The sequence below is a fragment of the Cryptomeria japonica genome, chromosome 1 (genome assembly GCF_030272615.1).
Source record: "Cryptomeria japonica chromosome 1, Sugi_1.0, whole genome shotgun sequence".
Classification (NCBI taxonomy): Eukaryota; Viridiplantae; Streptophyta; class Pinopsida; order Cupressales; family Cupressaceae; genus Cryptomeria; species Cryptomeria japonica.
The window spans coordinates 596743737-596768090 of record NC_081405.1 but is presented as its reverse complement, the minus strand read 5'-3'; the positions used below and the strand labels follow the sequence as shown (position 1 = coordinate 596768090).

At 34.5% G+C, this 24354-nt stretch overlaps 1 pseudogene; it reads left to right on the top strand.

The window, feature by feature from the left end:
* The first annotated feature begins 3598 nt into the window (after positions 1 to 3598).
* Positions 3599 to 23571, top strand: LOC131028833 (soluble inorganic pyrophosphatase-like; annotated as a pseudogene).
* The last annotated feature ends 783 nt before the right edge of the window (positions 23572 to 24354 follow it).

The following is a 24354-nucleotide window of genomic DNA, read 5'->3' as shown; positions in this document are numbered from 1 at the left end:
TGAACTATTGATTGAAGTCTCTTGTATCTCATTTGAGAAGTTTTAAAATTTGCATCATAAGTCCACTTTGTCTTGTTTTGCAAGTGGCTCATTGTAATCGCACTAAGTATAAAGTGCCAAAATCATCATTTTAGGGGGGGTACTTTGATTGAGTGAATTTGGGGGGGTGTCTCTTGTGCTTTTGTGCTCTTGTGTTCCTTTCTTTTTGCTCCTATGGGTTCTTCTAAGTTTCCTCTCTTAACTCCACATAATTATGCTACTTGGAAAATTGATGCATGGAGTAAACTTATGGAAAAAGGACTCAATCATTACATTGATGGAACTATTGTTGCTCCAGCTGATCCTAAGGCTGATCCAGTTGGTCACTTAGATTGGCTCACTAAAAATATCATGGCAATTGGTACCTTAAGAAAGTATGTATCAAAGGATCTCATTTTTCATATTGAGAAATGTACTCTAATCAAGGATGCTTGGCAAAAGTTTCAAGACTTGTATGGTCAAGTTGATGAGATTAGGGGATATCAAATTGATAGTGATCTCACCATGTTAGATCCCAAAAACTTTGATACTATACAAGATTATGTCACTAAGGCAAATGAGTTGAGGGCACAACTCAAAGATTGTGGCATTGATAAAAAGGATACTCAATTGATATTCAACTTGATAGGCAAGCTTCCACAAGAATATGCAACATTTGTTTCTAGTTTCCAAACCCATAGGATGACAATGGGTTCAAGCTACAAAATGCCTACATTTGATGCTTTCAATGAAATGTTGATGATGGAACAAACTAAGTTGATAAGCATGGGCATTCTTAAGGCTTCTAAGTCTCAAGCATTAGTGGCAAATCAAGGGAACAAAGGAAATCAAGGAAAGGACAACAAAAAGAAATGGCAATCAAAGCCTAAAGAAAAAGCACCATCTTCTCCACAACAAGGAGATTCATCCTCTTCCAAGAGAGATAATCCACCAAAGAGAGAGAGACCTACTTGTGCTTATTGAAAAAAGATTGGTCATGAGGAACATCGTTGCCATTCTAAGAAGATTGATGAGCTCACACATATCATCAAAAATCATAACATTGATTTGCCTAAAATCTACAAGAAGGATGATTCATCAACTTCCACTTCCTCACATTCAAAAGGAAAAGGGCAAGCATTCATGGCTTCTACAAGTGGAAAGACTCACTCTTTTGGAACGAGAAAAGGAAAAGCTCTATGTGCTACTATCAGTCATGATTCAGAGAGATGGCTTCTAGATTCAGGGGCTTCTCATCATATGGCATCTTCGCAGTCTATGTTCTCTACATTTGAGCCTTGCACCATGCCACAAATTTTGATGGGCAATCATACATACATGGATGTGATTGGGAAAGGATCTATTGACATTGGGGATAACTCCTTCAATGATGTGTTGTGTGTACCCCACTTGACAAACAATCTCCTTTCTATCTATCAAATCACACATGGCGCAACTAAGAGAGTTGTGGAGTTCACACCTGACTCAGTTTTCATTAGAGACATGGAGACTAGAGCTATCATTGCGACTGGGGTGGTTGATCATACATCTCGGTTATACTCCTTTTCAGATTTTGTTGATGATGATGATTTCACATTTGATGATTCTACACATTATGATCACACTTCTTGTGATGGTTCAGATTTTGAGAACTTTGGACACTTGAACATGGGGATTTTCACATGTGACCCCATTCTTGAGTCTTGTATTTCATCTCCTCATATTGATATCACATCACCTATTGCACCTGATGATGCAGATAGTGCGACAGTTTTGCCTTCATGTGATTCAGTGTAGCAGGATAGTCATTGTCTTCCAGCTTCAGATTCATGGGATGATTACTTGACAGATATTGCAGGTTTGTTTATGGAATCCTACATTGCAGATTTGGGAGACATCATTGATGACATTCATCTTCTCTTTGATGAAGGTGATCCTTCTTCGATTGTTGCGAGGGCACACTTTGACCCTCTTGTTCATTCTCTACATGATCATTCTTTCGAGGTTGACATGATTGTGGATCATTATTTATAGAAGAAATGGGGAAATGAAGGGTTAAGATTGAGTAATCTTAACAAGGGTTAGGATTGAAAGATATTCAATCCATGTGAGACTTTCAACCCAATCCCATGTTGACAAGTGTCACCATGAGGAGGTTTGAGAGGAGAGATAAGGAGCATTAAATGCTTGAGGGGACATGATGGTTACCCTAGTCAAAGAAATAAATGCTTTGAAGAGACACATGGGTTACATGAGGGTTAAGTTAGGGGTCAAAGTCCTTAACCATGGGTGCAAGTGGAATTAACCATTAATGGTCATGTAAGAGCCATAAGTGGTTTGGAAGACTTTAGAGGTTAATTTGTTGAACACACAAAGTATTAATTGCTTTTCAAAGACTTTGGAGTCTTTGAGAAGTGACTCCAATTTGCTTAGGAATGTGACAATATTTAGGGGATGGATTAGGTTAATTAGGAAGGGTTTAGAAGAATCTAGAAGGGGTTTAGGCATGCAAGTGGATTTTGTAGGAAAAAGCAAGTGGGAGGAATTTTGGTATTTTCAATTAAAATAAAATCATTTATTTCAATTAAATGGTGTAATTTGCATTTGGGTAAATATTCAAATAAATATTAATTTATTTAAATGAGAAAAAGGAAGATAAAGCATTAAATGCTTGAAGACTTTAAGGGAAACCATTAAAGGTTTGAGAAGACTCTAGAAGGAAGCCATTAAATTTGAAGACTTTTAAGGGAAACCATTAAAGTCTTAAGAAGACTTTAAGGGAAGCCATTAAGTTTGAAGACTTCAAGGGAAACCATTAAAGGTTTGAGAAGACTCTAGAAGGAAGCCATTAAGTTTGAAGACTTTAAGGAAACCATTAAAAGTTTGAAGTGGGTGAGGATAAATAGGATTTTAAATAAACAATTAATTTAAAATAGTTGTGCAACTTGCATTTGTAGGAAAATGCAAGTGGGTGGAGGATAAAGGTGATTTAAATAAATGATTTATTTAAAATAGTTGTGCAACTTGCATTTGTAGGAAAATACAAGTGGGTAGAGGATAAAGGTGATTTAAATAAATGTTAATTTATTTAAACGTTAGAGGTGGGATTTTGGGGAATTTAAATAAATATTAATTTATTTAAATGTGAGAGAAAATTTAATTAAATAAATATGATTTATTTATTTAATTAATGGTCTGAATTTGGTTAAGTGAATTAAATCAAATAAATTGAATAATTTATTTAATTAATAGGAGAAGAGGGTTAAGATGAATTAATTAAATATATTAATTTAATTAATTATTGATTGATGGTTAAATAATCAAATAAATACTAAATATTCATTTTAATTAAGTGGACAGATTTATGTGACTACAATATCAACAATATCATTAGTGGTTCAATTGACATCAATGACAACATAACATATCATTAATGCAATCTTCATGCAAATGCCAACATAATTAGAGGCTTGGGTTTACTTGTTTCCCTTTCTACTGGTTGAACAGGGAATCTACTTAAGCGTCTTTCTTCAAAGCCAAAATAGGTGAAACAAAGAAGCTCATGTCATAGGATTCAACCATGACTACCCCTAGTACCAATGCTACAGGCAATGAAACTAAGGATTCATGCCCTCCTCATCCACCTTTGAATGAAAGAATTCTTTCATCCATGTCTCGGAGGTCTGTTGCTACACATCCTTTGCAAGATCTTGAGATTGGTACGGTCCATCTTCTTTTTGTTCATTTCTATTTATACGAACATCTAATTAATACTCTAGCTGAGATATTTTCACATTAAGATGTTTGCATATACAGTCTTATTTTAGTAGCATTCAATTATAGGGTGATGTCGGATGGTGTGGATAATGTCACAGTTGTGTATGCTAATTATAACTCAATGTTTGCTTGCTATAATTCATATATATGAATAAGTTGAAGGCTGGGAGTATTTACACTGCATGTGTACCATTATCTTCTAATGGTAAACACTTTGGTTGCTAATAAATAAATTTTATTGCAAATTTGTATGGGATTCCTAGAATCTAACTCCCTTTATTTATCCCCTGATTTCCAATAATTGTCTGGTTTAAAAAAAATATGGGTGTTCTTTGTCTTGTGGTATCTTTATGTATTCATTTCAGACCAGGAAGGAAGTGCATTTTAATGTTGTTTCTCATGTCCCTGTAAGACAGGAATTATTGGTAATTCATGGTTTTGCTTTGTTTTTATATTTGGATACATCATTTTAACCCCTTTTATAATTAACATCTGGATGCAGGACCTGGAGCTCCTGTAGTTTTTAATTGTGTAAGTGCATATTGCATTGTAATTTCATTCGTTCTTTCTTTACTCTTTGGGGTTGTATGCCTTGCTCCTATTAAAGTTCTTTGGCAGATGTTATGTTGGTATTATGGATGTGTTGCATTGGTTTTGTCATTGATGTCAACACTTATCCTTCTGGAGATCTACATTGTTGATTTGGCACTATGGTTATATTGGTTTATTGTTGAACCGACACATTGTGTTCACCGGCAAGGTTAGTGACTTATGCACAGTCACCGGTATACACTCACCAATAGGTTATATGGTTCACTGACACTGATGATGACTTGTTATCATCTGGAGATCACTTGATTATGTGAAAGACATGGTTTGGATACTTGATTTTGGTGTTTTGGTTATTGGTCTAATCGGGTTGACATATTTGTTGTTACTAACAGATTGGTCTAGGTTATGGACCGGTATGCCTTATCTATTCCAGATCAGTACAGTACGTTATGGAGATGATTTATTGATTGGATATTGTTGTAATTGTATTGAGCTAACATGTTGAATCATATCAAGACTTATTTGTAATTGATTTAATTGTAATATTCTTAGTGAGCCGACCTACACATTTGGTCTTAGGTTTTGTATATATGTAAGATCTCATTTATGAGGTAAATATATGATATGGTTTTGGTATGGTATTGTAACATGGTATGTGCAAATATTCAAGATCATATGAGTAGACAATAGAGAAGGTTCAAGGAAGGTTTGAAGGTGTTTATTAGAGCTTAACTGGTACTGAATCCAGCATTGGAGATGCTATTTTGAGCAGTACATTATTCTAGGATTTAACCATCCTACTGTAGTCATTGCGACTCCCATTTGAGCAGTGTGCTCTAGGCAGATGGCCTTTCTGCATGTGTAGACCCCATTTTTATACACATACTATTTGCAGTAGTATCATCTGATTGTGGGTAAGGTTTCCCACCGTGGTTTTTCCCCTTATAGGGTTTCCACGTCAAAATCTCTGTGTTGTGTTGTGGATGTTGTTTCTCTTTCTATTTCATGCATTAAGTTTCACTGGTATTGATATTAACTGCTAATCTGTTAACCGACATTAAGTTTGGTTTACCAGTATTAAGTATTAAGTTTGATTAAGTTATAATTCGGTTGAAATTCATTGGCAACTGATTACCCCCCCCCCCCCCCTCAGTTGTCCTTCTGGTTCCTAACAATTGGTATTAGAGCTAAGTCCTCTTTTTGCAGAAGTCTAACAGCTTGAGGAGATCCTTTGGCAACAAACATTTTAAGGAAGGACAGTCCTAAACTTGATGGAACTAATTGTGGTATATGGAAGATCAGAATGGAGACACATCTTAATTGCATTGGAAGAGACATATGGGAAGTTACAAAGAATGGCTATGTTGGTCCTACTCTAAATCAACCTAATCCACCAACTTTGGGTAAAGATCAAGAAAATGATTGCAAAGCAAGAGAAGCACTTCTGAGCACATTATCATATCAGCAAATCATGGGATTATCAGACCGATCTACTGCTAAAGCTATTTGGGATAAATTGGAGACATTGGATGAAGGAGATACCACTATCAAAATTGCAAAACTGGAATCTTACTAGGCCAGGTATGAAAATTTTAAAATTGAAGAAGATGAAAGAATTTATGCTTTTATGGAAAGAGTTGATAAAATTGTTTTAGGAATACAGTGTTGTAGAGGATCCTTAAGTGAAGATGAAATTGTTTCTAAAGTTTTAAGAGCTTTGCCACCGGCTTACAAAATGAAAGTAACTGATATTAATGAGTTGAGAACAATGCCTAATACATCAGTATCTATAGATACTTTGCTTGGAAAACTATCAGCATTTGAGCTTGAGGAATTTGGTCTTGTTGCTATAGTTAAGACAGATTTAGCCTTCAAAGAATCATCATCTGAAAAATATGATTGGAAAACACTATATGCAAAAGAACTTGAAGATATCAGGAGGGAAAATGAAGAACTAGAAGAACTTGAAGCACTATTTGCAAGAAAGATGCCTAAAGGTCTAGTTGGAAGTAAGTATGAAGGTAAAGCATTGTTTAAATGTTTTACTTGCAATAAAGTTGGTCACATAGCATCTAGATGTCCTGATAAACATGCAATATTGATAGAGGAAGCTAAAAGAACATATAAGCCTAACCCTGAATATCAAAGATATAGATTTAAGAAGAACGGAGATAAATCATGTTACTATGTTGATGGAGTTACAAATGATTCTGATGAAGAACCAATACAATGGATGGGCATTTGTTGCAATAAAAGAAGATCAATCGGCACCTACTGTCCCACTGGTAGAGCAGGCCCTGGTAGCTAAAATTGAAGAAAAAGATGAATGGATCATTGATAGTGGATGCTCACATCATATGACTGGTGATTAAAGTAAATTCTTATCTTTTCAGGAATATAGTGGAGGTCTAGTAAGATTTGGTGATGATAAAGCTTGTTTAATCAAAGGAAAAGGCACTATATATTTAGATGGTAAGCACAATACTGACAATGTTTATTATGTTGAAGGTTTGAAGCATAATCTTTTGAGTGTTCATCAATTAGCTGAAAATGGATTTCAGTTACAATTCAAGAATGGTAAATGCAAAATCATGAACAAAACTGGATTGGAGAATGCAACTGGTAATCAGACTAAAGGTAATATCTTTCATTTGAATAACAATGATAAGACATGTTTGATTGCACATATTGATGAAAGTTGGTTATGGCATAAGAGACTTTGTCATGTGAATTTTGATTGCATTGTAAAGATCAGTTCAACTAAGGAGATAAGGGATTTACCTAAGATTGTGAAACCTCATAATATGGTATGTAAGGAATGTCAAATGGGAAAGCAAGTTAGAACAACCTTTAAGAGTATTTCTGAGAAATTCAATAATGTTCTTAATTTAATTCATACTGACTTGTGTGGTCCGGCAAGAACAAGAAGTCTATAGGGAGATAGATATTTTATGCTAATTATTGATGATTATTCTAGAATGTGTTGGGTTACTTTTCTTAGGGAGAAATCAGAAGCTTTTGGAAAATTCAAGTTATACAAGGCAATGGTAGAGAATGAAACCAGTAAGAAAATCAAATGTTTGAGATCTGATCAAGGAGGAGAATTTACATCTAAGGAATTTAAGACATTCTGTGAAGTGAATGGAATCAAAAGACAACTATCAACACCACGTACATCTCAATAGAATGGAATTGTGGAAAGGAAGAACATAACTATTCTAGAAGCAGCTAGAAGCATGATATTGGAAGCAAATCTACCTCATGTGTACTGGAGAGAAGTAGTAACTACAACGATTTACACTTTCAACAGAGTTAACATCAAAGGTGAAACCGGTAAGACCTCTTATGAACTATGGTTTGGTAATAATTCTACTCTTAAATACTTCAGAATATTTGGAAGCAAATGCTATATTAGGAGAGATGAGTATGTTGGTAAATTTGATCCTAGAAGTGATGAAGAAATATTTCTTGGTTATTCATCTAAAAGCAAGGCATATAGATGTTTTAATAAAAGATTGTAGAATATCATTGAAAGTGCTAATGTGAAGATAGATGAACACTTTAGAGGAAATTCAAGGTATGTAGATTTTGTACCGGCAGTTGAGATGATCATAAATGAACCAATACATATTGCACTGGTAGAGATTGTGGATCCAGTCACACCCGCATCATCAGAGAATTCCACAGTGACTAAACAACAACAACATGTGAATAAACCCAAGTATGTGAGATTGAATCACTCAAAAAATCAGATAATTGGGAATAAGTATCAAGGTGTTATGACAAGAGGAAGACTGGCAAATGAAGAGGTATGCTTAGTTTCTCAAATTGAACCAACATCTATTATTGAAGCATGTCAAGATGAACATTGGGTAAAAGAAATGGAAGATGAATTAGAACAAATTGAAAAGAACAATACATGGACATTAGTTCCTCAGCCTAAAGACAAAAATGTAATTGGAACTAAATGAGTATTCAGAAATAAACTTAATAAAGATGGTAAGGTAATTAGGAACAAAGCAAGATTAGTTTGTAAAGGATATTCACAGAAAGAGGGAATTGATTATAATGGAACCTTTGCACCGATAGCTAGAATTGAGGCAGTTAGATTATTTCTTGCATTTGTAGCTCATAAGAACTATAAAGTATATAAGATGGATGCAAAATGTGCATTTATGAATGGTGATCTTGAAGAGGAAGTTTACATTGAACAACCTGATGGATTTTCATTGACAAATGTTAAATATATGGTTTGTAGATTAAGGAAAGCTTTGTATGGATTGAAGCAAGCTCCTAGAGCTTGGTATGCTAGATTGGACAAATATCTTTTGAAGCTTGGTTACACTAAAGGTAATGTTGACAACAACTTATACTACAAAGTGACTAATGATGACATCTTGGTCATTGAATTTTTTGTTGATGATATCATTTTTGGAGGAGAAGATGGACTGTGTAAGGACATTGCTAACAAAATGTAGGAAGAATTTGAAATGTCTCTGATTGGGGAGATAAAATTCTTCTTAGGATTGTAGATTTCACAAACTAATAAAGGTATATTCATATGTCAAACAAAATACTTAAAGGAACTACTGAAGAGATTTGGTATGGAAAACTCTAAATCGATAAGTACTCCTATGACTACAACTGATAAATTGACATTGAAGGATGATTCAACTTCTGTTAATCCGACAAGATACAAATCTATGATTGGAGGTTTATTGTATTTAACACAAACCAGACCTGATATAATGAATGTAGTATGTATTATTTCAATATTTTAGAGTAATCCTAAAGAAAATCATGAATCAACAGTAAAAAGGATATTCCGGTATCTACAAGGCACAACAAATCTTGGTTTATGGTATCCTAAAGATGAAAATTTTGATTTATGTGCATACACCGATGCACATTGGGCAAGAGATGTAGATGACAAAAAGAGTACCACTGGTGGTGCAATCTTTCTTGGTAGCAGATTGATTTCATGGATAAGCAAGAAGCGGAGTTGTACATCATTATCAACATCAGAATCAGAATATGTTGCAGCAGCAACTAATTATACTCAGGTATTATGGATTAAGAAAATGTTGAAGGACATAAAGGTAAAATGAAAAGAATCAATAATCATTTGTTCTGATAATTCAACAGCAATTGATATATCAAAGAATCCGGTATTTCACTCTAAGACTAAGCATGTTTCTATCAAATATAATTTTCTGAAAGAGAATGTTGAAGCAAAACAAGTAAGATTGGTTTATGTGAATACTAAAGAGAAGATTGCAGATATCTTTACAAAGCCTTTACCTAAGGAAACCTTTGAATATCTCAAAGAGAAGCTTGGGGTAATACCCTCACCGACAGAGACTTAGATGATTGAATATTGGCATCAAACTAACAGAAACTAATAGAGAAATCTTTTTCTGGCTTTAATGGAGGAGAGATACTTCTCAGGGGGAGTAGTTGGTTGTATGTTCTGATATTTCTTCTTAACTTCTTTGGCATTTGATGTGAAAGGGGGAGAGAGATCTATGGAAAAACATTTTTTGGAGAGATATTATTCTTTGGGGGAGAGATATTATTCTTTGGTGGAGAGATATTATTATGGATTAAGAAAATGTTGAAGGACATCAAGGTAAAATACAAAGAACCTATAATCATTTATTCTGATAATTCAGCAACAATTGATATATCAAAGAATCTGGTATTTCACTCTAAGACTAAGCATGTTTATATCAAATATAATTTTCTGAAAGAGAATGTTGAAGAAAAAGAAGATTGGTTTATGTGAATACTAAAGAGAAGATTACAAATATATTTACAGCCTTTACTTAAGGAAACCTTTGAATATCTCAGAGAGCAGCTTGGGGTAATACCCTCATCGACGGAGACTTAGATGATTGAAGATTGACAAACTGGCAAAAACTAACAGAGAAATCTTTTTCCAGCTTTGATGGAGGAGAGCTACTTCTCAGGGGGAGTAGTTGGTTGTATGTTTTGGTATTTCTTCTTAACTGCTTTGGCATTTGATGTCAAAGGGGGAGAAAGATCTATGGAAAAACATTCTTTGGAGAGATATTATTCTTTGGGGGAGAGATATAAACTCCTTGTATTTTGGTTTTGATTTTTGGTATTGATCTATTTTGGAGATTATTGGTTTTTGGTTTTTGGCATTCTGTTTTGGCACTTAGATGTTTTTCCATCTAGTGTTGCCATCAATGCCAAAGGGGGAGATTGTTGGTATTGTCGATGTGTTGCATTGGTTTTGTTATTGATGTCAACACTTATCCTTCTAGAGATCTACATTGTTGATTTGTCACTATGGTTATATTGGTTTACTATTGAACCCGCACATTGTGTTCACCAGCAAGGTCAGTGGCTTATGCCCAGTCACCAGTATATGCTCACCAATAAGTTATATGGTTCACCAAAACTGATGATGACTTGTTATCATCTAGAGATCAACTAATTATGTCAAAGATATTGTTTGGATACTTGGTTTTGGTGTTTTGGTTATTGGTCTAATCGGGTTGACATATTTCTTGTTACCAGAAGATTGGTCTAGGTTATGGACCGGTATGCGTTATCTATTCTAGATCAACACGACACATTATGGAGATGATTTATTGATTGGATATTGTTGTAATTGTATTGAGTCGACATGTTGTATCACATGAAGACTTATTTGTAATTGATTTAATTCTAATATTCTTTGTGAGCCGACCTACACATTTGGTCTTAGGTTTTGTATATATGTAAGATCTCACTTATGAGATAAATAGATGATATGGTTATGGTATGGTATTGTAACATGGTATGTGTGAATATTGAAGATCATATGAGTAGACCATAGAGAAGGTTCAAGGAAGGTTTGAAGGTGTTTATCAGAGCTTGACCGGTACTGAATCCAGCATTGGTGATGCTATTTTGAGCAGTACATTATTCTAGGATTTAACCATCCTACTATAGTCATTGTGACTCCCATTTGAGTAGTGTGCTCTAGGCAGTTGGCATTTCTGCATGTGCAAAACCCATTTGTATACACATACTATATGCAGTAGTATCATCTAATTGTGGGTAAGGTTTCCCACCATGGTTTTTCCCCTTTAGGGTTTCCACATTAAAATATATGTGTTATGTGTTGTGGATGTTGTTTCTCTTTCTGTTTCATGCATTAAGTTTCACCGGTATTGATATTAACTGCTAATCTGTTAACCGACATTAAGTTTGGTTTACTGATATTAAGTATTAAGTTTGATTAAGTTATAACTGGGTTGAAATTCATTGACAACTGATTCACCCCCCCCCCCTCTAATTTGTCCTTCCAGTTCCTAACATGTTATTCTTGAATAAATGATTGTCTAAATAAATCTACTTGAAAATATGCTCCACAAACATGTTATTTTTGGTTGGAGAACCTTCCCATCATTCAATGTTTAAGTTGTTACTTGATCCTAGTGGTAGCCACCTTCTTGATGTTAGGGTTTGAAGCAGATCTGAAGAAAATATGAACTAACAATTATATGCAAATTTAAATACAAAAGATAAAGAAATAAAACAGGACACATATAACATAGAGATTTAACGTAGTTCACCCAGAATGGGTTACATCCACCATACACAGCCATCCAATCTTTCTTATTATCCAGCAAAATAGTACATCAACCTTACAATGCTTTAAGCATCCCAGCCGCTTATAACATGCGTTTTTAGGGCAACAAACAAAGTCGGCCTTTTTAGGGTTTTATTACAATGTTGGTTTTCATCAACGAAAAATGGCAAAAAAAAATTTCTCGGGGGCTCCCACCCCCGAACCCCCGCTTTTCTCAGGGGCTGCCGCCCCCGGACCCCGGCAAGGATACATGCTGAGTGTATAGTACTTTGCTGATCAGTCACCACATTTCAACAATCTTCCCACTTGGAGACTGATCAGGCTCCACATCGAACAATCTCCCACTTGGAGATTGATACTACACAACACAACTATACACGCAACATCAGCTGGATAAAATACTAGGACTCAACTGGTATAAATTCCACAATTATCAATCAAGAAGACCAATAGAAACTGATGAAGAAATCAGCTTCTCCTTTGGAACTGCCTTCATGAACATATCAACAGGATTCTCACTTGTGTGAATCTTCTCAAGCCGTAACTGACCCTCCTCCAAAACAGTATGAATGAAGTGGTACCTGAGCTAAATCTGCTTTATCCTTGAATGAAAAGCAGAGTTCTTCACAAGATGAATGGCACTCTAGCTATCAGTATACAATGGGCTATCCTCTTGTGTCTGACCCAATTCCTCCAGAAAACATTGTAACCAAATCATCTCCTTGCTGGCTTCTGTAGCAACAACATACTCAGCTTCAGTGGTTGAAAGTGCAACAACCTTTTGCAGCCTAGAAATCCAACTGACTGCAGTTCCCCCTATAGTAAAAACATACCCTATAGTACTCCTCCATGAATCAATATCACCTGTCAGATCAAAGTCAACAAATCCACTCAGAGTAGCATTAGATCCTTTGAAACATAATGCCTTCGTAGTAGTTCCTTTCAAATACCGAAGAATCCATTTCAGAGCATTCCAATGTTCCATACCCGGATTACTCATAAACCTGCTCACAACTCCCACTGCATGTGCAATATCTGGCCTTGTGCATACCATTGCATACATCAGAATACCAACAGCTGATGAATACGGGATGTTAGACATTTTATTAAGCTCTTCCTGTGCCTTTGGGCACATCTCCTTAGTCAATTTGAAATGACTAGCCAAAGGTGTACTAACTGCTTTTGCATCCTGCATGTTAAATCTTTTCAACACCTTCTTTATATACTCACTTTGGGACAAATTCAAGGTTCTATTTTTCCTATCCCGTGTAATCCTCATACTAAGAATTTGCTTAGCTGCATCCAAATCCCTCATAGAAAATGACCTGGCTAATTTCTATTTAAGATCATTTATATGTTGCATGTTAGACCCAGCAACAAGCATGTCATCAACATAAAGCAACAGGATAATATAACTGCCATTATCAAATCTCTTAAAATATACACAATGATCAGAATGACATCTATGATAACCGTGTTCAACCATGAAACTATCAAATTTTAAATACTATTGTCGGGGTGCTTGCTTTAGGCCATACAGACTTTTCTTCAACCTGCACACCAAGTTCTCCTTACCTTTGACCTCATATCCCTGTGGTTGCAACATGTAAATTTCCTCCTCCAAATCTCCATGGAGAAAAGTTGTTTTGACATCTAATTGTTCAATATGTAAATCATCTGCAGCCACAAGACTAAGTACAGTTCTAATTGAAGTCATTTTTACAACTGGAGAAAATATTTCATCATAATCTATACCCTTTTTCTATGCAAAACATTTTACCACAAGTCTGGCCTTATATCTTTTCTAACCTCCTTCTTCCTCCTTTAGCCGATAAACCCATTTGTTAGGCAAGGCTCTTTTTTCTGTAGGTAAAGGGACTAAGTCCCAAGTCTTATTTTTCATCAAGGAGTCCATCTCCTCTTTCATGCCTAGCTCCCACTGTTGTTTGGCATCTACCTGCATTGCTTCTTCATATTCTTTTGGTTCACCAGAATCCATTAATAAAATAGAATACAAAGAAGGAGAAAATATTTCAGGGGGTCTACTTGTCCTCGTAGAACGTTTAACACTTGCAGGAGTTTGTGAGGCAATCTGTTGTTGCTGAGCATCAGGTACTTGTGGCATTTCATTTTCAGAAATTTCATCCAACACCACATATTCTTGTTTGTCCTGTTCATGCTTCTTTTCCTGCATCTGTTCTTTATACATAACCTTCTCATTGAATATAACATCTCTACTTCTAATTATTTTCTTATTTTCAAAATCCTATAATCGATAGCCATATTTATCTATCCCATATCCAATGAAGGTACATTTCTGAGATTTAGCATCAAGCTTGGTTCTATTTTCTTTATCAACATGGACAAAAGCTTCGCAACCAAAAGTTTTTAGAAAAGAATAATTTACCTTTTTACTAGTCCATGCCTCCTCTGGAATACCACCATCCAAAAGGGTTGAAGGTCCTCTATTTATCAAATAGATAGCAGTATGTACAACATCTACCCAAAAATGTAAGGGCAATCTAGCATGCAATCTCATGCTCCTCGTGTATTCCATGATAGTCCTATTCATTCTCTCTGACACACCATTTTCCTGTGGAGTTTTTGGAACTGTCGGCTGCTTTCAAATCCCATTTAAGGAGCAATAATCTTCAAATGCTTTGCTACAATACTCACCTCCATTATCCGATCTGAGACACTTCAACTTTTTTCCTGTCTCATTCTCAACCAAAGCTTTTCATTTCTTAAAAGTTTCAAAAACATCTGATTTTTGTTTTAGGAAATATACCCATGTTTTTCTGGTTGAGTCATCAATAAAAATAACATAATAACAAGAGCCACCAAGAGATGATACCTGAGCTGGTCCCCATACATCTGAATGTACAAGCTCTAACTTCTCACTCTTCTTCTCTTTCCCAACCTTGAGAAATCTGACTCTTTTCTATTTACCATAAACATAGTTTTCACAGAACTCTAAATCAATCTTCTTTAGTCCTGGAAATAGATTTTTGGAGTGAAGAGTTTGTATCCCTTTCTCACTCATGTGCCCAAGCCTATGGTACCACATTATCAAATTTGTTCTTGCAACATTTATTGTTGTTGTCCCTGCAGTAACTTTATCTGTAGCAGCTAAGGTAGAGTAAGTGTTACTAGTACACAGATATAATGTGCCTACCTTCACACCTTTAGCTACTACTAATGATCCTTTAGCGACCTTCCACATACTGTCTGAGAGGGTAACTATGCAACCTTCACTACCTAGTTGCCCTGCAGAAATTAAATTTCTTCTTAAATTAGGAACATGTCTTACCTCCTGCAGAAACTAGTCATTTCCATTCTGCAACTTGATCTTTATCTTTCCTTTTCCAACAATTTGACAGGGCTCATCATCACCCAAATATACCTGTCCAAAATCACCTTGAACATAATCTAGAAAATATTTTCTATGGGGTGTAGCATGAAATGAAGCCCCAAAATCTATTACCCAGGAATCATTAACATTATCCAAACATAAGATTAAAGCATCTTGTAAAGTATTACTTGCAATATTAGCTTCCTTACTGTCATTTTCATTTTTGTCTCCTTCTTTGTTTTTCTGAGACCAATAGTCTTTCTTTAGATGACCAGGCTTTCCGCAGTACCAACAATCTTTCTTTCCTCTAGATTGAGAGCGTCCTTTCTTTGACTTCCCTCGTGACTTCTCATTCCCAAGGCCTTTTCCTCTTTCCTTTGATCTTCCTCTGTTCTCCACATTCAAAACACTACCCGATGATGTTGGAGTCTCACCTGTACTTTTCCTTCACATTTCCTTGCTTAGCATAACACCAACAATATCATCAAATACTAAAGTATTTTTACCAAAGACAGAGTTACTTACAGCCATAACCAAGTTATTCCAACTTTCTGGCAAAGAACATAAAATCAAGAGAGCCCTAACCTCTTCTGCAAAAGTAATTTTTACTGAAGACAATTGACTGGTAATTGTATTGAATTCATTTAAGTGTTCTGCTACAGATCCTCCCTCACTCATTTTCAAATTAAACAGACACTCATAAGAAATACCTTATTCGAAGCTGAAGGTTTCTCATACAACTTAGCCAATGTCGCCATCAAATCTACAATCATTTTTGCTTCTGTTATATTGAATGCTACAGACGGTGCAAGGCACAATCGAATGGATCCCAATGCCTTTCTATCTAAAATGTCCCACTCTTCATCTGACATTGTGGTTAGTTTCTTTGCCTTTCCTTCCAATGGCCACCACAAATCCTTTTGATACAGGTAATCCTCCATCTACATTTTCCATAACTGATAATTCTGGCCATTAAACTTTTCGACCTTGAATTTGGAATCCTCCATTGCTCCCACTCAAATCTGAAAGTCTTGCCAATTTACAGAAAACCTCGCTTTGATACCAATTGTTAGGGTTTGAAGCAGATCTGAAGCAAATATGAACTAACAATTATATGCAGATTTAAATACAAAAGATAAAGAAATAAAACAGGACACAGATAACACAGGGATTTAACGTGGTTCACCCAGAATGGGTTACATCTACCATACATAGCCGTCCAATCTTTCTTATTATCCAGCAAAAATAGTACATGAACCTTACAATGCCTTAAGCATCCCAGCCGCTTAGAACATGCGTTTTTAGGGCAACAAACAAATTCGGCCTTTTTAGGGTTTTATTACAATGTCGGTTTTCATCAACGAAAAATGGCAAAAATTTTTTTTTGGGGGGCTCCCACCCCCGAACCCCTGCCCGGGGCCCAGCCCAGCCCAACCCTGGACCCCGACGAGGATACGTGTTGAGTGTACAGTACTTTGCTGATCAGTCACCACATTTCAACACTTGACCTATGAAATGATTCTTAGGATTGAATTAAACAATTTAACTTTAGCACCATACTTTCATTACAAATATTCATTAAGAAATTGATATTGATATTCAAAGGTTGATGTTTGGTCACTGGCTAAATGTTTTTTGTTCTTTGATATTTAGGAGACTAAAATGTTTTCTTTGATACTCTAGGTTGTGGAATTTAGTAAGGGAAGTAAAGTGAAGTATGAACTGGAAAAAAGACTGGTCTGATCAAGGTAAACTTGTTTTCTTTGTGAGTCAAAAAGTTAGGTTCTTCTATTTGCTCCTTTATTTACATTATTTCTCTTCTAGTTGATCAAATTGCTTGTGGTAAGAGAATTTCCGAATTGGTTTGAATCGACTGAAGATAAAAATGGGAAAGATATTTACATCGAAAAAATTCCAGAATTTAATTCTTTGGCAAATTTTACCAAGCTCCGTAAAAATGAAATTGGTGGAGAGGATTTGCATACTTCAGTTGTTAGTTATCACAATAAATTACCATGGTTGATTCTTTAGGCTGGATTCCAAGTTTAAAAATTATCATTCTTACGTTTAAAAGAAAATTGGTTTGATTTTCATATTCGAAAATATAATTCATCTTTTCAGCTCATAGTGAAAATATAATTTATTTTTTATTTTTTATATATTTGAAATTTTTATAATTTAAATTTTCTAGAAGCCCTAATATGGTTTTCATTTATTTGCAGGTTGATTTGGTAGCCGCTATTCACATTACTGATAAAGAGTAATTCTTGAACTTGATTTTATATCTGGTCTTTTTTTAATGAAACAGAATAGTTATTTTATTTTTGTGTTTATTCCCAATTTTAATTTAATTGTTTGGGAGGCTTTTAAGTCCATGTGGGGTAAGCACGAATGAATGAAATATTTTTAATGATGTCTACCAGATATTTAAGGGAGAAAGAGACACAAAATTAATACATTTTTAAATTCTTTTTCTATGTCGTCTTTTTCATTATGAATTTGATCAAGAAACACATTGTTTTGTGAAGTTTTGTCTTATCAAATAGCTAGTTCAAATTGTCCACCTTCAAATTGTTTTTGAACCAAATAAGAATATCCTCTTAAGCAGTACACTCAATGATGAAGTGCCATTTGATTTCAACCAACCCTTTGTCACAAAAGCTGCAAGTTCTTTTTCCCAATCTTCCATGGGGACTGTCCATCTACCTATTTCACATCTAAGATGATGAGAACGGGTACTCAACTACATGATTAAAATTTTAACCTTTTCTTTATTTGCAACCATCAAATAGGTTTTTTCCTTATGCTTCCACCTAGGGTTGAATTATTGACATAGTGTATCTTTTTGTCCAATCTTCTTTGTTCGTATGACATCAATGAATTTTTCTAACACCAACTTTTTTATCTCTTCATTAATATTAGGACGTTCTTGAAAATTAATGTTGCATTTGTCCATCCATTTGTTGTTTTACTTCTTCCAAGTCTTCTTCCTACAGTTTAATTCCTCCTCCACAACCATTTTGGGCCAGCGATGCTTAGCCATGTTTTCTACCTTTCTTAAGTACCTTAACAAATGAATTATCACTGATGTTGCCATCAAGAACATACTAACCTGCTAAAAGGATCTCATAGGGGATTGTTGATATGACTTCGAGATTACTAGTGATTAGATGTGTTTGATTTCCTTTTAATTGTCTTCACTTGTGGTTTGACATGCTACTCCTTGAAACCTTTGAACCATAGAGGACAACTAACACAACCAACAAACCAAAAAGGATTTTCTTGGTCTTCCAATCTCATAACTCCACTTTCCTACACCTATCCCAAAGAAAGTAAGAAGATCTCAATCCTTGAATCCTTTTGTACCACATTATTTTCTGTTCTCTTGGGTAAATTTGAGATAACAAAGCTCCTCAAATAATGTGTGGGGGTAAGCATGCACTGTATTCTATTTCGTTCCCTTGGTTTTTTGCATGGATCACATTCTTATTCCACAATCGTAACTACACAAACTTGTTTTCTCTGTTCTACTTTAATTTATTATGATATGATGGTGATGTTCTATATGCTCTATTAAAACCATGTTGCTTGTTACATAATTATTCATCCTGTTAGATTTGGTGGCATCTTGTGGGTTCAATTTGTCTTTTGACTACTTCAAACCCATAGGGAGGGATGTTGTCACTAGGTCTGATGGGTGGACTTCAAGGTAATAGTAGTAAGTGTGATGCTCTTTGTTATATATGAAAACTATGTTGTCGATTCCATCTGTATCGTGGGATCCACCCTATTAGATTCTATTACATCACCAACCTTGTGGGTATTATTTTGTCTTATGGAATACTTCACACCCACAAGGAGGGATGTTGCCGCTAAGTCTGATGGGGTAGACTCTAGGATGAAGTAATATGTGTGACTTGAATGGGACATCATTGACATGTTGTAGTGATGTTATGGGCTGCCTTTACCACTGTGCAAGGCAAGCATTGATCACACTCTTACACCAAAACCATAATTGCACAATCTTACCATATGTTTGCTGCTATTATGACCTGTTTCATTCATTGCCATTAAATTATAACCAAAACCCCACAACCTCACCACATGTTAACTTCTTTGGGGTTATATGCAACCCTGTTATAGTTAGGAGGATATGAAACTAGATCACACTCTTATGTCACCTTTATATAAGAGACCTTTAGACATATACAAAAGTTTTTTTTATGTTTACTTTATGGTTCATATTAAACTAGTGCAAAACCTTAGCAAGAAATTGTCCCCAATGGCTATTGAGAATGGAAAAAATATTCAAATTGAAGGAAATCCCAGTTTTCTCCCTTGTTTGGAATCTTGGATGTATATGGGAAAACCTTGTTTTTTTTTCGGAGACAATGCTTAAAGTTGGCACACTTTCTGTTTAACATTCATTATATGATGAAAGTGTTCTTTGGGATATTGCCTGAATAAAATTTAAGTCAAGTTTCCCCTAAATATTTTTCTTAGGTGTATTTTGCATTTTTGAATTTATTATAGTTATAATTTCTATTATTTGTGAACATGGCTACTCTAGTTTATTCAAATGACTCTTGTTCCTATAGGGGAAATTTTTAAAATAAATGTCGCCTTTAGGCATTACAACAAAGGAGTTTGTTTTGAACACTACAACAAGCATTGCAATACTTGAATAGCAATGATAAGTTGAACCAAAGACACATTAAATGGATTGATTTTATGAAAAATTGCATTTTTGTGCTGAAAAGTAAGAGTGGAAAGTAAACAAAGTTGCTGATGTATTAAGTAGAAGATAAAATTTACTGATGGAAAATGAGAATAGAAGTAGCCAGATTTGAAGAGCAAAAACATTTGTATGAAGTTGATCCTAATTTTGTATAGGCATGTAAGGAATCAATAAGCATGAAAGAAGTAAGTAGTTAGATAACTTGATTCAAATTGAGTTGTTTAAGTCAAATGTGAATACCAAGAAGTTCAATGAGATAAATTCTAATTAAGGAAAAGCATGGCAGTTTAGAAAGACACTTTGGAGTAGACAAGGCAATTGCATTGGTGAGCTCAATAATTGTTTTTTGCTACAAATATATAAGAATGTCAAGAAATTTGATCAAAGTTGTAGGTCTTGATAGTTCGAAAAAGGAAGTTTTTGAAATGTTAGTTTGTAATATGTATTAGCCATTACCAATACTGAAGGAACTTTGGGAAGAGTTAATATGGACTTTGCATTAGAACAATTAAAAATATAGTGAGGGTACAATTCAATATTTGTATTAGTTTTTCTTAGATGGCACATTTAATTTCATGTAGAAGAACAATGATGCAATACATATAACTGACTAGTTTTTCAAGAAAGTTGTGAGTTTGCATGGTTTGTCGAACAATATTGTTTTTGATTGGGACACAAAATTGGCTGAATGTTTTTATGAAGAAATTGTGGAAGAAGATTAAGACATTTGAATCAATCACTATATCACTCATAGATAGATGGACAAACAAAGGTTGTAAACAATAATTTTGGTGATTTGTTAAGATGTCTAGTAGTGGAGAATATGGGAATTGAGATATGATTCTACCATAGGCAGAGTTTGCATACAATAATTCAATAACTGATTTATAGGTAAAACACCATTTGAGTTTGCATATGGCAAGGAATGTGTTTGCAATAAGAAAAACCAGTAATGAAGACCAGAAATGTAGAAGCAGTAGAATTTGTAGAACATATGAAGTAGGTTGATGTGGAAAGGAAAAGAGTCACTTGGAAAAGATGAATGGTAGATATAAGGAAAAGGTTGATGGAATTAAAGAGTCACTTGGAAAGGTTGAATGGTATATTTGAGAAAGAATAGATTTCCTCTTGGAACATACAATAAGTTGAATATGAAGAAATTTAGTCTTTGTAGAATTGTTGAGATATTTCATACAGAAATTGGAAATGAAGATGAGTTACCGAAAGAATTGGGCATATCTCTAATATTTAATGTTTCAAGTCTTAATCAGTATCAAGAAAGGAATTCAAAAAATAATGATTGGTAGTACAACAACAAACTCAAATACCTCAATAGCTAAAGGAGGAGATATAGGAGATTTTGGATGGTAGGGTGGAAGTACCAAGAACAGGTTGTAGGAGGAGGAGATTGTAAAGTTGAAAGACATGCCAAAAGAAGATTGAAGTTGGATTTCTAAGGTTGAGGTAGACCATCTTTGTTTTCTCCAGCCATTGGAAAGTGAGGGACTCACTTTTCAAACCCTCGATGTTTGATTGGACACCCTATGGTGTAAGAGTGAATTTGCATCAATAAAAAATATTATGCTTTTAGTTTGTTTGTTTGCAGGTTTCTAGTCATTGTTTAATGCAAATAGATCCTACTACATTGAATTGTAGTTGCATATCTCACCTCATGGTTTGGAATATATGTTTTGCAATGCTCCTTTACTTTTCAGGAGATTCTAATAAAAAAAAAGTCATAACTTGGTTTGAACCTCGTCGGGCTTAACAAACTAACACTCAATTTCACTGTTCATAAGTTGTAGTATCTTTTCAAAGTTTGCAACAACAAAGGAAGACATCACATGATGCATTAGACCCACGAGTGTTTTTTTAAGCATTCACCACATGGAATGTGACATCTACACATTCAATCTAAGAGATTCTACCTACAAATTTGGCCAACTACGTGTTTCATCAAGACATTGGGCTTTGTGCCACCTTGAGGCTGACTAACATCATTCACAAGGGTTGAGGCTGATATATAAACACTCTTCACAATCATTTGGAAGCAACATGAATGCAATAGAGAAAGCGAGAGACAATTAGAGTGAGGATATGAAATTGTGTTATAATATCATTCAAATTCTTGTAATTACATGTTTGTAATCAAATGGTTGGAGCCTAGCATTAAGAAATTGATATTGATATTGATATTCAAAGGTTGATGTTTGGTCACTGGCTAAATGTTTTCTGTTCTTTGATATTTAGGAGACTAAAATGTTTTCTTTGATACTCTAGGTTGTGGAAATTAGTAAGGGAAGTAAAGTGAAGTATGAACTAGACAAAAAGATTGGTTTCATCAAGGTAAGCTTGTTTTCTTTGTGAGTTAAAAAGTTAGGTTCTTCTAGTTGCTCCTTTCTTTACATTATTGCTCTTCTAGTTGCTGCTTTCTTTACATTATTGCTATGTGTAGACTCTATTCCATCTTAGGGTTACTAATTTTTATCCCATGATTTATATGTAGGTCTATCAGATTTTGTACTCATCAGTTGTTTATCCTCACAATTATGGGTTCATTCCATGAACTATATTCTTGGATAGTGATCTATTGGATGTACTGGTACTCATGCAGGTAACACAAATTCCATTAGTAATAAGCATCACTCATTTGTGCCTTTGTCTCATGTATTGCTTGAGACCTTTAGTATGTAGATCATTTGTTGTTTCTCAATTTCTTTTAGGTTGGATTGAATCTATACCCACAAATATTCATATGCATCATGTTATTGAAATATAAGTATCGACTTTTAGATATCTGTGATTAAGAACTTTACATTTTGTGAAAATCGACAGGAACCTATTTTGTCGGGATGTTTTCTCCATGCTAGAGCAATCAATCTGATGCCTATGATTTATCAAGTGTGTAGCTATAATTTGGTGTAGTGGAAACAATCCTTGGGTACTTTTAGTATGTCAAATTGCTCACAGGTTGGCCTAACTAAAATTCTTTATATATTGTAACATGAATACCATCAACAGAGAGAAAAGGATGACAAGATAATTGTTATTTGAACTGATGATCCAGAGTTTCGTCATTACAAGGACATCTCAGAGCTTGCCCCTCATCATTTACAAGAGATTCAACGCTTCTTTGAAGATTGTATCCTTTGCTTAATAGGAATGCTAGTATATTGAATGCATTTTATTTCTGATATAATACCATTAATAGTTAAAGTTTTGTAAGCTATAAGCCTTGATCAAAGCTATCTATTTTTGTACACTTTCTATCTTGAGTTTTTCTTGACAACGTATAGACAAGAAAAATGATAACAAATAAGTCATTGTGGATGCATTCCTTCCTGCATCAACTGTTGTTGAAGTTATAAGACACTCAATGTAAATGAGCTCAATGCTTTAAGTTTTAGTGGTTATGAATATGGTATATATATAATTGATACTTTTTAGCTTGAGAAGACTAAGTTCCTGAGGTTTGACTTGTGATTTTACAGGGACTTGTATGCAACATACATTGTGGAGATTATGTGATGATGAGGTGTAGTTGAACTTCCATTCTGAAGAAATTCAACTAAATTTAATATTGAATACAAGTTAAGTGCTAATCTAATTAAAAACATAATGATTAAATACAAATTAGATAATTTTCCAGCTTAAGTATGGTAATACAGAGTATTACCTATACATTGTAATGTTTTTGACATGTCGGATAGGTTCCTTGTATCTTTTGGGAAGGACTTAGCTTATGGGGGCATGTAGTGTATTTATTTGATTTTGTACTGGCTGAGTACAATATTTTTTATCTTGCATAGGTGAAATTAATGCAGTATAGTGTACTTGCTTCATTGAACGGTGCCTTGACAGTAAAGGCTAAAAGCATGTTATATATATTTGGATATTTGGTTTAAACTTTTTTCTTTTTGTGAAAACTTTTGTGCATCCTATAATTGATGTTGGGCCTCATGCATATCACAATAATCTAGTAGATATTTTGGACATTACTAGATATTTTGGTCAAATGTATGGATATTAGTAGACAAATTGGTCAAATTGTCAATAACATAAAAGATGACACAAAATGTATGGAAATTAGTAGATAAAATTATGACAACTACAGATTTACTCAATTTAATTTGAAAAGTGGTTGATAATAATCCAATACCATAAGAGTTATATGGTACTCGCTAAGTTTTCTCATCCATTATCATTAGCTTATGCTTACCATCTAGTAAGTGATTTAATACTGTTATGATGGAACAAATTGGAAGTAACATCTTTCTTGTAGATGATAGTAAGTCATATAATAATTGAGCA